This window comes from Bufo bufo, chromosome 1 (assembly GCF_905171765.1).
Source record: "Bufo bufo chromosome 1, aBufBuf1.1, whole genome shotgun sequence".
Classification (NCBI taxonomy): domain Eukaryota; kingdom Metazoa; phylum Chordata; class Amphibia; order Anura; family Bufonidae; genus Bufo; species Bufo bufo.
In genome coordinates this window covers 36283266-36301812 of record NC_053389.1, presented here as the reverse complement: position 1 = coordinate 36301812, position 18547 = coordinate 36283266, and the positions used below count along the sequence as shown (strand labels likewise).

General features: G+C 46.6%; 1 protein-coding gene across 3 annotated transcripts in view; it reads right to left on the bottom strand.

Annotated features, from left to right (window-relative positions):
* The window catches only part of GRAMD1A (GRAM domain containing 1A), a 162347-nt gene that overhangs the window by 124733 nt on the left and 19067 nt on the right, over positions 1-18547 (bottom strand). The window lies entirely within an intron of this gene.

Genomic DNA, 18547 nt, shown 5'->3' with positions numbered 1-18547 from the left:
TACTGCTCTGTGGAAACAATGTGGGAAGGTGAGATTAGCCAGGTTCCTGTATGCCACTACTGGGCACGGGGAGCGGGGGGGCACTGGGAATGTCACAACCTGTGCTGGTGGGTAGATAAAAACGGATTTCCATTCAAGGAGGGAAGCCGGCCAGATAGCGCATATTATAAGTGTGGCCTAAGAGGATCCTGGGAAGCCTGAGGAAGGGGGATGGGGGGATGAGGCTGGCACAGACTTGGCGCACAGGCTTCTCTAGTAGCTGCAGGCACTTTGCCAGTATCCAGATAAACAAGTTACGCCACAAGAACGGGTGAAACATTAAAGAGACACTCCGGTAAAACGTTAACCCACCGCTGTTCTGGGGGGGGGGGATCAGGGGTTTTAGAGCATGTTCTCCTATAGGGTATGCGGGCATAGGGGGCACCTGACGGCACAAACGGAGAAGAAAGAGGTACTATATTGAGCACATGGACGTCAAAATTGGGGGTCAAAGATACCAAAACACTCATCTGATGGGGGCACGCTCATTTTGAAGCCTTGCTCGTGGTGACTAATGTCGTCAGAGAGCAGCGGTCGTGTAAAGCAGAGAGCTGCAGCGGTTTATGGGTTAAATCTGTCCACAGATCTTGAGTTGTATCACAGTTTATACTCCAGTCACCTCCAAAGGTCCATTAAAAATTAGGTCTAGTTCCCTGTTACCAGGGAGCAGTGAATCGTGGGAGCTTCACATGGCAATTATTTATTGTTTCCTGGGACAACCAGCAGAAGTTTGAGCACAGCTCCGGAGGGTAAACATAATGGAAACTCAAGTAGAAGCTCAGTCCATACATTGTGACTTTGACTTCCCCTGTGACTTTGTTGTGTCTTGACCTCGTCACAGGTTACCGTCCAGATCCTTACTTATTGGCCCTCGTCGTGTAGCTCGCAGCAGCTTTGCTTGTTCCATAGCAGGTCAGAAGTGGACTCCTCATCTGGGCACCAAAGGCCAATAAGCCCATGATACATTTAAGATGCTTACATGATCTTGTTTTCTGCATCTGATGTCTCCAGGGCCTCACAAGCAAAGACGTGCACCCCTCCTATAGGATACCCCCAGTCTAGTGGGTAATGATAGTACAGAATCACAGCGCCACCTGGTGGTCACCACACACCTACAGCAAGGCTGTTATGACTCTGCAGCCTTGGTGAAACTACAACTCCCAACATGTCCTCACTGGACCCTAATGATAGGTCACCCGTGTGCTGTCCGCATCCGTTGCTCCGTTCCGTGGCCCCGCCAAAAAAATATAACATGTCCTATTCTTGTCCGTTTTGCGGACAAGAATAGGCATTTCTACAATGGGCCTCCTGTTCCGTTCCGCAAATTGCGGAAGACACACGGGCAGCTTCAGAGTTTTGTGTATCCGCAATTTGCGGACCGCAAAAAAAGGGAAGTGTCATGCGCATGAGGCCTATCTGTGCAGGAAATCCTCTTCCAACTAAATACAGCGACCATAGTCTCCTTTCTTACGTTCCAGGCTGGTTCTCTTAGGCCTGTTGCACACGACTATATGGATTTTTCAGTATTTTGCGATCCGCAAAAAATACGGATGACGTCTGTGTGCATTCTGTTTTTTGAGGAACAGAACAGCTGGCCCCTGATAGAACAGTACTATCCTTGTCTGTTAGGCTACATGAACACAACCGTATGTGTTTTGCGGTCCGCAAAATACAGCAAATTTTTTTTCTGATCCGTTTTTTTTTGCGGATCCATTGTAATAATGCCTATCCTTGTCTGCAAACTAGAAAAAAATAGGACATGCACAATTTTTTTTGCGGGGCAACAGAATGAACAAACTGATGCGCGAAGCACACGGTGTGCTGTCTGCGTTTTTTGAGGACCCATTGAAATGAATGGGTCCGCATCCTATCCGCAAAAAAAAACGGAACGGACACGGAAACAAACAACGCTCGTGTGCATGTACCCTTATGCGGACAAAAATAGCACATGTTCCATCATTGAACGGAATGGAAAAACGGAAACGGAAGGCATACGGAGTACCTTCCGTTTTTTTGGCGGATCCATTGAAATGAATGGTTCCGTATACAGTCTATATACGGAATGCAAAAAACGGACCGTAAACGGAAAAAAAAATGTTCGTGTGGAAGAGGCCTTACCCTCATGGATATATTGTAACAAACCCTCAGCTGTGAGCAGCGTTAGGTCAGGAAGGATTCTCAGCCTCGGATTGTAAATGAAAGCGGTCGTCTCACAAATGGAAAACTCTTTTCTCACTTAGGCCCCTTTCACACGAGCGTGGCGGATTAGGTCCGGATGCGTTCAGTGAAACTCGCACCATTTTGCAAGCAAGTTCAGTCCGTTTTTTCTGCGATTGCGTTCAGTTGTTCAGTTTTTTCCGCGCGGGTGCAATGCCTTTTGATGCGTTTTTCACGCACGTGATAAAAAACTGAAGGTTTACAAAACAACATCTCCTAGCAGCCATCAGTGAAAAACACACTTGCCTGCGGATGTAATGCGTTATTCACGCAGCCCCATTCACTTCTATGGGGCCAGGGCTGCGTGAAAAACGCGGAATATAGAACATGCTGCGAAAATCACGCAACGAAGAACTGATGTGTGAAAATCACCGCTCATGTGCACAGACCCATGGAAATGAATGGGTCAGGATTCAGTGCGGGTGCTATGCGTTCACGTCACACATTGCACCCGCGCGGAAAACTCGCTCGTGTAAAAGGGGCCTTAGTCGTTCATCCATTAAGGATCTGTGGGTCCGTTTTTTGCCCTCCCCATGTCATCTTCATTCCATGGATACCGCTAGGCTGAAAATTAAAAGGGTTTTCTGGGATTTTCATATTGATGGCCTATCCTCAAGGTAGGTCATTAATATTAGATTGGCAGGGGTCCGATTCACGGTACCAAGGGGCGCACCTAGCCTTTCTGCTGCCTGAGGTGAAAACTGAAATGGCGCCCCTCCCTTCCCAATGCCAATTTCTTAACTTAACCCCTTCCCTTCAGCCCATGGCCCTTTGGCTGCCCCTCTCTTGCCCCTACCCGGTGCTGCCTGAGGCGATCGTCTCACCTGTCCTCATCGGTGGTGCACCCCTGCCGGTACCCCCCCTACCCAATCAGCTGTTTGAGGAAGCCATGTGGTTCCAATGAGCGCTTTGGACCTGAGCTGCACCAATGAACATTACGTCACATGGGCCTAGGAAGAGGCCTACGCCAGGGCTTGACAAATTTCCTTGGAATCTAGGAGCAAGCTAAAAAAGTTAGGAGCCCCCCCCTCACCTATATTAAAATCATTGGTGGGCACTGCGCTACCCCCCTCCCCGGTATTAAAATCATTGGTGGGCAGTGCGCCCTCCCCGGTATTAAAATCATTGGTGGGCAGTGTGCCCTTTCCACCCCCAGTATTAAAATCATTGGTGGGCAGTGCGCCCTCTCCTCCCCCCCCAGTATTAAAATCATTGGTGGGCAGTGCACCCCCCCCCCCGTATTAAAATCATTGGTGGGCAGTGCGCCCTCTCCTCCCCCCAGCATTAAAATCATTGGTGGGCAGTGCACCCCCCCCCCGTATTAAAGTCATTGGTGGGCAGTGCACCCTCTCTCCCCCCCCCCCAGTATTAAAATCATTGGTGGGCAGTGCGCCCTCTCCCCCCCCAGTATTAAAATCATTGGTGGGCAGTGTGTCCTCCCCCTTATCATTGGTGGCAGCGGCAGTTCCGATCGGAGTCCCAGCAGTGTAATGCTGGGGCTCCGATCGGTTACCATGGCAGCTAGGACGCTACTGAAGTCCTGTCTGCCATGGCCAGTTACTCTGCAGCAATATACTTATATAAGCTTTGGCCGCCCGGGTCTCCTTCTAGTAACTCACAGGTCTGTGTGGCGCATTGCTTATGCTTATAGCAATGCGCCGCACAGACAGGACTGCGCCATGGCAGACAGGACTTCAGTAGCATCCTAGCTGCCATGGTAACCGATCGGAGCCGATCGGCATTACACTGCTAAGACTCCAATCAGAACTGCCGCTGCCACCAATGATGGGGGGAGGCCGCCCCCTATCGTACCGCCACTCGCCACATGGAATATATATATATTTTTTAATCCTCAGCCGGCGGCCTGGGCCCCCAGTGGCTTAGGGCCCTATAGCCATTGCTATGGCGATCCCTACGCCACTGGGCTCCTACCTGCTCCGTCCCTCTCCGGCACCTCCCCGTCTCCATCTAACATCTCCCAAGCAGCTCACCTCGTCCTGCAGTCGCAGAGTCACAGTTCTGAGGAGAAGGAGACGCGCCGCAGCGATGAGGAGCCTGAGCGGTACGACGAGGACAGCCTGAGCCAGTAGCGGTCCTCTTCACTGTAGTCTGGGGTGGGAAGCATGAGGGGCAGGCCTAGTAGACGCGGACTCCTGCATGACGCCGCGTCTACTCTAAACTTAAAGTGATACTGCGCCCGGCTGCTGGTGTGCTGGGCCTATTTTCAGGCAGGGGCAAATATCCAGGCGCCAGGACAAAATTCCTGATCGCCATGGCGACCTGGGATTTGTCGAGCCCTGGCCTACGCGCTCATGGAGTACTGTGGCCTCTTCCATCAGTGGGGGTGCCAGGAGTCGGACCCCTGCCGATTTCATATTGATGTCTAGAGATGAGCGAATCAAAGTGGAATTCGATCCGAATTTCAGGAAAAATTTGATTCGCACTGAATACAAATTTCCTCATGCTATGTGGTAACGAATCACATTTTTTCCTAAAATGGCTGCTGCACGTGCGAGGACATGGAACAAGGAACTCTGGGAAGGCGGGATCACCCATAATGCCATGCATGCAGCCAATCAGCAGCCAGCCAGCCCGGTGATGTCACAGCCTTATAAATAGCCTCAGCCATCTTGGATTCTGCCATTTTCCAGTGCACTTAGTGCAGGGAGAGACGTCCGCAGGCGCTAGGGACAGTGCTAGGAAAGACTTCATTGTGGTGAAAAAACTATTCACCACAAGGGCCATACTTGCGCGGTTGGACACAAATTTAGTGGAACAGATAGAGATTGTCAAGAAATTCCACTCTGACAGAATTTAGCATTAAGGAAAGTCAAAATACAATAGAGCGCTACCAATACCATCTTAAGGAGCGCAAGCACAAGCAGTTCACTAGGGACCTACAAGACTTCAAGGATAACAAGGTATACTTGTTCCTTACGAATCCAGGTACGTCCCAAAAAACTGATCTGTCCTCCACTGATACGGAGGCTTCGGATACTGACAGGGATAGATACCCCAGGAATAGAGGTCGGGGCAGGGGTGGCTATAGAGGTAGGAGACGGGGAGGAGGCAGATACAACACGGGCCAATTCTCAAATCAATCACAATGTCCCCCCTCCACTCAGCCGCCCTCCTCTACACAGCCCTCTTCCTCCTCTTCTTTTTTAGAACAAGGGACACATTATCCGCTGCGCAACCGAAACCCCACGTTACACAATGCGTAAGATCGGAAGACGACAGACTAGTTATTAACCTGTCCTCTCGCCCCCTGACCACCAAGGAGAATAGCCTTGGTGGTCGTTTTTCGTTGGGTCAAGGATCTCCACCTGTTTGCCCGGAAGCTGAAATGGCACAAGCACTTTAGAGCTAAAGATCATAAAGAAAGTCGCGATCTGGGCATCCAAGTGGAGATCCTTGACGATGTCCATCTTTTATATAATTTGGACACGGTACCCGCTGACTTAGAGGGGAGAGGTCCCTTTACAAATCTTAAGAAGAAGAGTACCAAAATGCCCCCAGTAGGTGAAGTTTCATGTATAGACATCTTTATTAAGCAAACCGTAGCTGAACTCTGCTCTCTTAAATCCCCTGCTACTCGGTTTAACTGTAGCAGAGAAGAAAGGCACATTATTAATTCACTTGAGGGTGATAAAAATATAGTCATAAAACCATCTGACAAGGGAGGAAACATTGTCCTCATGGACACTCTAGCATACAAGTCAATGTGCTTGGCCATCCTGAACGACAAAGAGGGCTATGAAACCTTGCAGAGCAACCCCATGCTGAGATTCCAGGGCAAACTATGTGCGATACTTGCCAGAGCCAAGACTGCCCAACTCGTCAATGGAGATGAATTTGAATTCCTATATCCCCCCCATCCGGTGACAGCAACGATTTACTGTCTTCCCAAAGTCCACAAGGACACCACACCGATGAGGGGACGCCCCATAGTGTCAGGAGTGGGCAGTCTTTCACAGAATGCGGGCATCTATGTCGACCGTCTCCTTAGCCCATTTGTGCAAGCACTGCCCTCCTATATAAGGGACACTGGAGATCTTCTAACTAAGCTGGAGCACATTTGTATAGAACCCGACTGGCTCTTGGCGTCGGTTGACGTCGAGGTGCTATACTCCTCCATTCCCCACGACAAGGGCCTGGGGGCTGCCGCACACTTTTTTAAGAGCAAGGGGGTGCCAGCATTCGGCACATAGCGACTTCGTCCTGGAGCTCCTGCAATTTGTCCTCACCAGGAATTTTTTTCTTTTTTATGGCCGCATGTACCACCAGCTCAGGGGCTCACACGCCTAGCGAGTCTACGAGACATGTTGCCCTTTGGCTACATAGATGACATATTCATTCTGTGGACCGGGACCGAAGGGCAGTTTGATAGCTTCGTCCAAGAGCTAAACATCAACTCTATTGGATTGAAGTTCACCTCCTCCATCATGAGGGATAACCTTCCCTTTTTAGATATCGCCATCTCTAGGGATGATGTGGGCGGGTTAAAGACAACGATATACCGCAAACCAACGGCAACCAACTCACTATTGAGGTGGGATAGCTGCCACCCCGCGCCACTCAAACGTGGAATCCCCTTTGGTCAATACATTCGTCTTAGACGTAACTGCTCTGAACTCAGTGAGTTTAAACAACAGGCATCCATCATGAGAGCTAGGTTCTTAGAACGTGGCTACCCAGATAGAATACTGAAACAAGCATACCAAAAGGCCATGGGACGTAGTAGAACTACTCTTCTATATCCCACCACACGCCCCAATACAGACTCAACAAAAACAATAAGGATAATTGGCACCTTCGATTCGGCCGCAACCCAAGTAAAAGGTATTCTGGGTCACAACTGGGAGACCCTTTTGATGGACCCCGACCTAGCCGAAATCCTGAGCTCGCACCCCTCGGTAACATTCAGAAGGGGGGCCAACCTAAGGGACAAATTAGTACATAGTCATTTGAGTCCCGCTGCGACCCAAGGGACATGGCTGGACAGAAATACTATGGGTTGCTACAAATGCGGCCACTGTAGCTTTTGTGAATGGTTGGTCAAGGGCAAATCCTTTGCGGCGAACCCTCCGGACAATGCCCACACTCAAACAGTTTATTAATTGCCGCAGCGTAGGGGTGATATACCTACTTAGCTGCGAGTGTGGCCAACGCTATGTGGGCAAAACCCGGAGGGAACTGCGCAAAAGGATGAGCGAGCACTTGGGAGATATCCGTAATGGAAGGGACACGTCGGTAGCCAGGCACGTTCTTTCGCTACACGGTGGCTGCACATCCGCCATTAAGTTTATGGGAATTGAACGGGTGAATAAACCATTTCGGGGGGGGGCGACTGGGATAAACGGATCCTTCAGCGTGAATGCTGGTGGATCTTTAAACTCAATACATCCCACCCCCATGTCCTGAACGAACAACTACATTTCGGCTGCTATATATAAATTTTCCTCACTACATGTCACTGCACCGGTCATGTGCAGTTTTATTCATAGTGTTTTACTTATTTATCTGGATTTTGTAATACTTTTACAAATGTTTTCTTGGCTAGCTGCTTGTCTTTTTCCCCTTTCAGGCTAGCTAGTACTTTAGACCACCAAAATGTCCCACTTTGTCGCACAATCGAGGGGTTAATCTCTTCCCTCTCTGGGGATGAGTTGTGTAGTAGCTACTCGGTCTATAACCCGATTCTCCTTGTCTAGCTCCACCCCCTCTATCTGCAGTCTGTGCTGCAAGCGGCGCCTCATACTGGGGCGGTCTGAGGATCTCTAGTCCACTCCCTCCTGAGTTGCGCCCATCGGGTGGCCCGATAGGCGTGATGACGCGGCTGCGTCACAATAGGTGCCTGCCTCTCGGCCTTACCCGCTATCGCCGTGTCTCTTGGCGCATGCGCCCTGTGGGAACGCCGCACCCCCGTCTGGCCCGATCATGTGACTTGGTCCGGTCACGTGGGGCGGCGTCATACATGGCGCAGGCGCACTGACCGGCGTCCCTCCCCTTCCTCTCATTCAAATACAGCGAGCCCCAGCACATATGTCAGGCGTGCAATCTGTGACGGACGACGTGGTGAACCTCCATGCCGCCAACTCTGGACATTGGGTGACACCGTTCCAGTAGTTATGTGAGTACTTACTCGCACCCACCACCATGTGGGCAGCATGGGCACTTAGACTTAGATATTCATCTATATCGCTTTTGTCTATGTTTCTTTATAGGTACACCATCTCACATGCCTCACACTGTCAAAGGTCTATTCTTATGTGGAGTAACTTCTTTGAATAAATACCCCCATATATTTGCTACACTGGGATACCGAATACAGTGGCAATAATTAGACTGACAGGAGCCATAACACTAAGCCCCGTGTCCCCTGATGACTTATGGGGCCTTTGGCTTAAACAAGTGTACTTAGGATATGTTATACTAAAGAAACGCGTCGGGACACTCTTACATATCATTAGACACGCACTTTTATTGTGCCTACTTTCTTCACTTTATGGTAATGAACATAATATCTCCACCGGCCTTGATATATAGCATCCTGCCCTTAGTCACCCTGTGATAGGGTTACCTAGGGATTCCATATCAGGGCAAGGTTCCGGACGGGGCCACCCCTTGCGGGGCACGGACCCCGTGTTAGGTCACTAGGGCCAGGTCAGGTCAAGTAGGGAGGTACTAGGGTGAGTTTCTTATCTGAGGCTACTCTAGTACCCGGCCGTCTGGACACCTCGGATGTTTTCTTCTACCTATGGACATCTGACGAAGTACCTACCTGCTCCTTGCGACTTCCTCCTGTACTAACCCATTACATGTGGTTATCTTAGTGAGGCCCTCTTAAGAACGGGTAAGACCGTTCCATTTCTTAATTACTTGATTCCCTACTATCGCATAGGTTTCAGATACTAGGGATCACATGGTTCCTCCACCATAGGCCTAGGGAGGACGACACCTGGGTTGGTGCGCAGCGCTACATACGCGGCGCAACCCTCCAGGGGTCTTGTCTGTCTTTTTGTGTGTTTCTTTGTTTGTAAGGGGTCTTTTACTCCCTCTTGGGAGAATAGACACATTAAAAGTTAAGTTTTAAACCGTTACTGCTCCCCTTCTTTGCATATACTTTACCTCCCTGAGCGGTACCTAGGCGAACTGCCCCTGCAGTCAAATATCCTGGGAAGACACCTTTTCTACGAAAAAACTATTTAGAAGTTCAGGGAAAGATTAGTCAAGGTGCAGGGAAAGGATAGGGATGAATCATCTACGCTATAAAAGGAGAACAGGGTGCAATAGGGAGTGTACAGCCTGGGTAATAGGAGCGACTCTATTACACCATTTTATTATAATTTTTTTGACAGAAAATTACAAAATTATTTTCTGAACATCTTATCTTTAACATTATAAAATTTCTCATTTTTACCCCAAACTACCCCCTATGCCTTCCCTTTCTTTGCGATGCGTCTCCTATCCCCACCGTCCAATAGGACGGAGCAGGGATAACGGTGGGGTGAAAGTGAAAAGACCTAAGACTTCCAAATCCCCCATATCTTTTATCATTTCTCCTCAATATTTCTCTGTTTATATAAGATTTTTTCATAACTCTTAATCTTATTGACCAGATTTAACCACACACACACACACACACACACACACACACACACACTAGGAGCATTTCGTGAAAACCAACCTCGCGTGATTAAAAGTCTTGCCAGAAAAAGTATTTTAATCAGTAGAGTCCTTTTATACTTATCACAATTAGGCCTCATGCACACGACCGTTTTTCGGGTCCACATCCGAGCCGCAGTTTTTGCGGCTCGGGTGCGGACCCGTTCACTTCAATGAGGCCGCAAAAGATGCGGACAGAACTCAGTGTGCTGTCCGCATTCCGTTGCTCCGTTCCAAGGCCCCGCAAAAAAAATATAGCATGTCCGTTTTGCGGACAAGAATAGGCATGTCTACAATGGTCCGCCCGTTCCGCAAATTGCGGAAGGCACACAGGCGGCTTCCGTTTTTTGAGTATCCGCGGTTTGCGGACTGCAAAAAAAAAACGGCACTGTCGTGTGCATGTAGCCTTCATTTGGGAAATATTTAGGTAATAAGTTTGTCTATTGCCTCCCAATATTCTGTAAGTTGTATACAAGACCAAAACATGTGCAAAAAAATCAGCCCCAAGTGAGTCGCACCGTGGACAATTAGACGTACCTCTCAACCCACATTTGTTAAGCCATACCGGTGTGACATATAATCTATGTATGATACTGAATGGAACCAAAACATGATTATAATTGTGTGACACTGCTCTTCAGTTAGTCATTATTTTCCCCCCAGTCATCTGGCTGGATCCTTAAAACAGATACCCAAACCATTTGTCCGGGGGAATGTAAACCATTAAATAGTGAATCAAGAAAGAATTTATAAAGTTGACAAATTTTAAACTTCTGCCCCAAATTTCCCATCAAATCATTCAGAGGTGTAGAAGTGTCTCTCTGTAACAAAATTTTCCCCTTGCCACTAAAAAGTGCCGAACGTATCTGTAAATATCTAAACCACAATAAATTAATTATATGCCCTCTTTGTGTCAACTCCAAAAAATGAAGTATATCTCCATTACTCACCACTTGTGCAACATGCCGAATATAGTTTTTTGCCAGTACTTCTCTTCAGCTAGATCATCCAGCTCCTGTAAATAATAGTTATACCAGAGGGGAGTACAATGGAGAGATCCTTTTATTCCCAGCCAATCTCTAACAGTGCTCCACGTCTTAGTAAATAACTTTCTAGATTCCCTATAGTCCAGTTGTACTCTGGATAATAACCCAGCCTCTAATAATGGAAACATATTATCATATGTAGATGTACTCAACAGTTTCCTACAGAGTGGACTTTCCTCCCAATGACTATAAAGCCATAGCTGTGAAGCTATAAAATAGCCCTTAAAATAGGAAAGGTTCAGCCCTCCTTGTTCCATCGGCTCATAAAGATATTCCATTTTGAGCCTCACCCGCTTTCTTCCCCACACCAGATCATTAATAATTCTCTCAATTAATTATAAGAGTTTATCCTAAATCCACAATGGGGAATTCCTTAGGATATAGAGGAGATGGGGGAATATTCACCATCTTAACCAGAAATATTCTGTCAGCTCTAGATAAAGGAAGTCGAAGCCAGACCGTCACTTATGGACCTCAACTTGCTTATCAACGGAATCAGATTTAGATGTAAAAAATCTTCAACTTTAGGGGATATAGTCATGCCCAAATATTAAAATGAATCAGAAATCCTAAGTGAACTCAAGGGCCCTTCAATAGAGTATTCAGGTCTCTCCACAGGCATCTTTGACCAGTTAATATCAACGCCCGAGACTGCACCAAAGGCTTTCACTATTTGAATAAGTTCGGGAAGTGAGGTATTAGTTCGGGAAGTGAGTTATAAAAAACAGCATATCATCCGCGTATAGAGAAATGAGGTCCTCTACTCCTAATATCCCAAACCCCTCAATCCCAGAATCCTGCCTAATTCTAGCAGTGAGGGGCTCAATATAAATATCAAATAATAATGGAGAGAGTGGACAACCCTGACGGGTACCTCTACTCAAAGAGAAGCTCCCCTTCAAGCTCCCATTGATATTCAATCTTGCAAGAGGGGACTTCTACAATAGATTAATCATATCTATAAATCTATTACCAAAACCTTCCAAAGCAATCCGCACTCCACCCTGTTAACACCTTAGAGGCGTCTAAAGACAGAATGGAGCGAGAGACCCCACCAGATCACTGTATGTTTGCAAACAGACGATGCAAATTATAGTGAGTACCCTTATTAGGAATAAACCCGTTTTGTTCTGGGTGTATTATTGCTGTAATTACCTTGGATAGCCTTGTGGCCAGAATTCTTGAGAGAAGCTTCATATCTTTATTCAATAAAGAAATCGGCCTATATGACCCCATATCTAGGGGGTCCTTGCCTTTTTTCAATATTATGTCATTGACTCTGGAAGGCTATCCTCCTCAAATGATCCTAAAACAACCCTCAGTAAACGAGGGAGGATAATCTTCCTATATTTATGAAAAAATTCATATGGGAGTCCATCTGACCCGGGGGAAGAATTCCCCGAACATGCCTTCAGTGCAGCCCCTAGCTCCTCTAGAGAGAGATCCTGATCTAGGAACTCCCTCTGAGTATCGGTAAGAACTGGAAGAGAAACAGAGTCCAAATACGAATTCATCTCTTCATCTGATATAACCTTATCTGAGTTATATAATTCAGCAAAATGCTTCAAAAAGGTTCCCTTAATACCCTCTTGTTCTTCCACCCTCAGAAGACCGAATACTGACTGACTATCTCTCTTTTTTTTGTTCTTGATTAGAGATCACCCTCGCCAAGAGTTTCCCGGGTCTCACCGCTTCAGAGAAGTATTTTTGTCCATAAAAAAAAAAAAAAAAAAAAAAAAGAGAATCTCTGCTGGGCCTTTTCCAAGAGAAAATCATCATTAGTGTTGAGCGTGAATATTGGAATCGTGAATTTAAAATCGAGAATATCGCCACTTTGAGAATTTGCGAATATTTAGAATATAGTGCTATATATTTGTATTCGCGAATAGTGTTGAATATTCTAATTGCGAATATATTACATTGCCGATTTTTCGCAATCAAGTAAACAATGACTGGAGATCACGAATTCTCGAATTTCTAAATTTATGGCGAATATTGAGCCAAAAATTTGCAAAATATCGCAAATTCGAATACTGCCTATGTCGCGCATCACTTGGGCATACGGCTGATTTACAATCTGCATAGTTTCCCCATTTCCTGATGTTTTATTCCTGGTAAACTCATTGATGGCAGCTAACGCTGCTTCTTTTAACCCCCCCTCTGTCTTACCGTATCCCTTTCTTAGATTTGAGATATTACTAACAAAAATTCCCCTCATGAAGGCCTTAAATGCGTCCCATACAAGTTGGACTCCAGCTGTGTCTCATTACTATCCCAAAAATACCTCATCTCCTTGAGTATCCCTATCCATTATAAAAATCCAGTGGGGGTTCAATCTAAATAGAGGTCTTACTTTATAGTCGTTGCCCCCCCTGGTTATTTCACGGTCCGATTTAATGAATCCGAGATGGTTTTTATTTATCAAGGCCAGGTCTATCCTAGACATGGACTTTCCAGATTTACTTATGCAGGAGTAAGCTCTTTTCCCTTTTCCCATTCACACATCCTGCTTCGAGACAAAAAAACGTGTCGGGGGGGACCCCTGGGCTGGAGTGTAAATATCTCCCCCCAAAAACATCCTATCTATCTATTTCTTGGTTCATAACACAGTTAAAGTCCCCCATAACTAGCGAGGGACATTCAGGCCACTGATCGACAAAGGTGAATAAACAATTGAGTACATGTACGGAAAAGGGGGCGGAATATAAACTAAGGCCAAAATACAAAATCTTCCTGAAAGTTTCCCATAAAAAAAAAAATATATATATATATATAAAAAAAAAAACTCCCCTGGTTATCGATAGAGACAAAATCAATCCCCCTATGAATCAAAACGGTAACCCCTCTGGAGTAACTAGTAAAGGTAGAACGATAAGTCTGCGCAGCCCATCCCGTACCGAGCCGCAGAACCGACTCCTCAGTAGCATGCGTCTCAACCAAGCAAACAATCGCAGGTAGATGTCTCTGGACCTGGTCAAAAACCGCCTGTCTTTTAATCTCATCCCCCAAGACCTCGCACATTCCAAGTGTAAATTCTAACTGCCAACAAAACAGCCGACAGATTCCCCTACTATAAATATAATCCAAATCCCCCCCCCCAACCCCACCGTAGGAGACGCCTCGCAACCCATCTCACACCCCCCCCCCCACACTTCTTCATCTGCCACGTCACAGACCTCTCACCTAAGACCACCCCTCGCCGTCTCTCCCACCGACATTTAAAGTAGAAAAAGGGAACATCAAAAGGAAAAGAGAACATAAGAAAACGGTTTAAATATTATTCCGATCCAGCCGGTCTATAGCAGAGTCCGGGGTTTCACCACTGAATATTATTCTCAGTTCAGTTGGATAAACAAATGAATATCTAATGTCCTTTTCCTGTAAACGTTTTTTTGCCGCCATAAAACTGCGTCTCTTTTCTTGGATCTCTTTAGAGAAATCCGGAAAGAAAAGCAGTTTACTTCCATTATGTACTATAGGAGGACGCTCTCTTGCCCTTCTCAAAACCGTATCCTTATCTCGAGATGTCAATATCTTCACCAAAAGCATCCGCGGCTGTCTCCAAGGGGTAGATTTACCCCCTGGCACCAGAAACAGAGGGGAGACATGTTCCTTCCCAAACTTTTTTCTGTATCATTTTGGCAAGATTTTTCTCTTCAGAGCCTTCAGGTAGACTCAAAATTCTCAGATTCTGTAACATCCCAGAGTTATGTTACAAAACTCTTTTACCCCGCTACAACCTGTTAAGTGTATTTATACTGTCATCTAATGTGATTTTATCTAATATTCTCACAAATGTGCATTGTAACCCTTGTTAAATGTATTTGCTGTAATTTCTATGTTCACCAGCAGGTGGCAGCAATGTGTTTAGCAGAGACTTAGCTACAGTTAAGTGTTTCTAGACTGGAATAGTTCATTCCAATTTAGCTCCCCCCTCAGTGAGGAGGGGTGGAATGTTCCAACATCCTGCCTCATGGGTGGGGAAGGAAGTTCAGTTAGTGTGCCAGCCGCCCCTGCTTCGGGGAGGCTGTGCGTGTAGGAGCTCCCAATTCTAGGGAACCAAGCCAAGATCTTGTCTCGGCTGAGACAAAAGATCATCATTCCCAGCCTGAGCCTTCAGCCTCAGCTGGTAGAAGCAAGCAGCCACCTCCAGAACTCCAGGAAGAAGCATACCCTGTGAGCGCAACTGTGAGTACCGTCCAGAGACCAGGAGAAGCCAAATTCCTCCACAGCTAGTCAGTCCCATACACAGCAGAAGATAGTGCAGAAGATAGTAATTCCTGCCACATTACAGAGCCATAAGCAGACGAATTATCCTGCAGAGAGCTCCAGGCACATGATAGAAGCAGAAGACAGATCCCTGCCACACATTGCCAATACCTGCTGGGACTTCAGACTATTGCTGTATCTCACGTGGATTAAAGCTGCATATAGTAAAGACAAGTTTGAACTTTACTCAAAGTCTGGATCTCAATTATTGCTGCAAATCCCTCAATTACTCCTACTAGCAACACACTCATTTTATTGTAAGTGAGCCAGGATCCAGCAGTCGAGCCGTACTCAGGTAGGAGACACCGTTGACACTATACCTACTACCACACAGAGACATTACCCCACTCTGGCATTCCTAACCTGGTACGTGAGTTACAACATCTTAAAGGGCCCTGAGACTGTACCCTTCACACGCTGCAATTGGCGTCATGAACAAACACTATAGACTTCTATACCCATATCCGGACCCACTGCATAATTTGGCGTCTGTGTAACCGTACCGCGCCCCGGCTCTATTGCAATTCTATCTCCTAGACCTGTCCTCCAGAAAAACCTTCATTCTTAATATGGTAATTTCAGATTTGGGTATTTTGGCTTCGCTCTCCAAGGCCCCCACTGTTCTGTCTATAGTTGTAACTCTGTCCCGGATCTTTGTTACCTCGTCCCTTATCAGGACCACATCGGTCTGGATTACCCCGAGCTGCGTGGAGATGTTCTGTATTAAATCTCCATTTTTTCCTTTTAGTGGGGCAGGCTCCACAATAAGTTCCCTCCTCAACTCTTCATTCTGAAGATCCTCCTCCATGACTTCACCCACTCTGGATCCGGCAATTTTTTTTACCATTTATATCGGCCGTCCTTTTTTGTCCTGCTCTTGTAATTAAATTTGGGGACTTTAAAAACTGGGTCTATTTTTGCCGCTTCCAGTGTTTTCTGCCCCATTTTTTGAGACGCATGTTCCGCTGAACGTCTATTTTGTTATCCGCTGAACGTCTATTTCCTCTCTTTTTATGTATATATACATTTTTTTTTATTTTTTACTATCCCTTTCCCTCTTCCCTTTTTCTTTCCTTTCCCTCTTCCCTCTCTCTCCCTTCTTTTCCTCCGGTTCAGTTTTATTTCAATACTCCAAAATGACGTTGAGGAAAAAGGGAGGAGGAAGAAAAAACAAAAAAAAATTGCCTCAATATAAACCGTTCCAATAGTTTCCAAACTGGTTAAGAAGATTCAGCAACAGTTCATCCAAATCAGTCCCAATGCCTATTTGCTATCAGCTCAGGCTGTGGACACTTAGTCACATATATATGTCAGGTAAACGGCCGAGGGGTCAAGGAGACACATTCAAAGCTCATAAGAAGGGTAACTTATACATAGAGGCGGAAGATGACTTTCATAAAGCCAGGAGATGGCATCGAAGGAGATGAAAACAGATAAAAGCGACAAACTCGGACCGCCAAACCTTCCGATGCCATCAGGAGTGAAGTGGAGTCAGGAGAAAGTAGATAGACGAAAGAATCAGACCGCCAGCCTTCCGATCCCGTCTATAGTAAAGTGGAGGGGACAAAGAGCCGGTGGGAGCCCGCAGCCTCCTAGGTCCAGGGAGCGCCAACTTAGGGGCAGCACGGCGGCACCACCATCATCCAGAGTAGCTCCGTTACATGCAGACGCCGCAATTCCCCACAGCGAGGCAGGAGGAGAGGGGGGAGGCGCGACGTAGCTCCCCCCTACGTCATCAGGTCACAGGTCCACCTTCCTGCACTAATTGGGGATCCACATTGCAGTTATACGGCTGCTTTTAGGTTGTTTACACTTTATGATACATCAGTGATTCCAGCAAACCTTGCTTGTGGTTGGGGGGCAAGTTCTGTGTGATACAGCCATTTACAGGGTGTATTAATAGGAAAGATACCTATGTCTTATTAGCCGTTCTACTTTGATTTGTCATTGTGTAATATATTTTTTTTTTGGGGGGGGGGTGTATTAATAGGAAAAAAAAAGGAGAAAATACGTGGTGTAGAAAAAGAAACTATACGTACGTCCCATCACCCGTTCTGCAGTGATCCCAGGTGCTCCTACTCTCAGCCACCATCTTCAGCTGGTACTGGTATTGCCCCCCACCTCACCACTATGTCATAGGGCCACTCTGTGGTCTCCTCATGCTGCTTCCACCTCCACACTGTCATAGGGCCACTCTATGGACTTCTCATGCTGTTCCCACCCTCCCCACTTCATGACTGGGCCACTATTTTGCCTTTCGGCCTGGCTGATATCATTATTTATTTGACCTTTCTTCTGATCTGTCAGAAGGAAGGAAAAATGAGACGCACAACGGATCCTGTCTGTGTAGCAGCTGTAAGGCCTGTATGGTCCCATCAGAATTGTCTTGTGATTTGGTAGCCAAAAGCAGGAGTGGGTACAAAACACATAAGACATGCAAATATTCCATTCACGTGTCATCTCTGTTTTAGATCCACTCCTGTTTTTTTTGGGGCTTTAGCAATACTGATGGATTACTGACCAAATGCTGACTGAGTGAAGGCGGATGCTCCACAGACAGGATCCGTTTTTTGGGGGTTATTGTTCTGACGGATCAGAGGAAGGGCAAAATAATCAGTGACGTCAACACAAACTTCCTGCTGACACCCTCTCCACTCTGTCGGGGGGCTCTACTTGTATAAGCGTTTAATAGAACAGGTTCTGTAGACATCTATGTGGAATCAGCTGACAAGGGTGTAAAAGGAGTGCGCTTCTTCTTGGTGCTAACATCGACCTGTAAGGCTGAGTCCACACTTGAGTTATTTAGTCAGTTTCGGCCCCATGACTGCCCTAATAAGTGAAGTGTGCAGTGATTCTAAGAGCGACGCCTGTCACCCACATGTCATACTGACTCACGGTATTGTTTCACTACCACAGCAGACTTCCCATGCGTGTTACTGCAAGGCACAGTGTTCTACACCACTATAAAGGGTCTCTGCAGTCCGGAAATAGCTGTTTTTTTATGCAATTCACCACAAATAAATTCAGATCGAATCTAATCTTTTTTATAAAATTTGGTGAACCGACCGAATCGAATTTTTGAGAAATTTGCTCATCTCTATTGATGACCTACCCTGAGGACAGGACGGTACATCGATGAATCCCAGAAACCCCTTTACTTCCAGAGCATATCCTAGCAACGGTCGGGGACATTTACTAACAGACTTGCAACTATTTTAGGTGTAAAATAGTCACAATTCCCCTTTTTTACCCGGTTCTGCCAGTTGGGTGGGGCGGGGGAGGGCGGTGCCGTGGTCAGGACTCCAGCC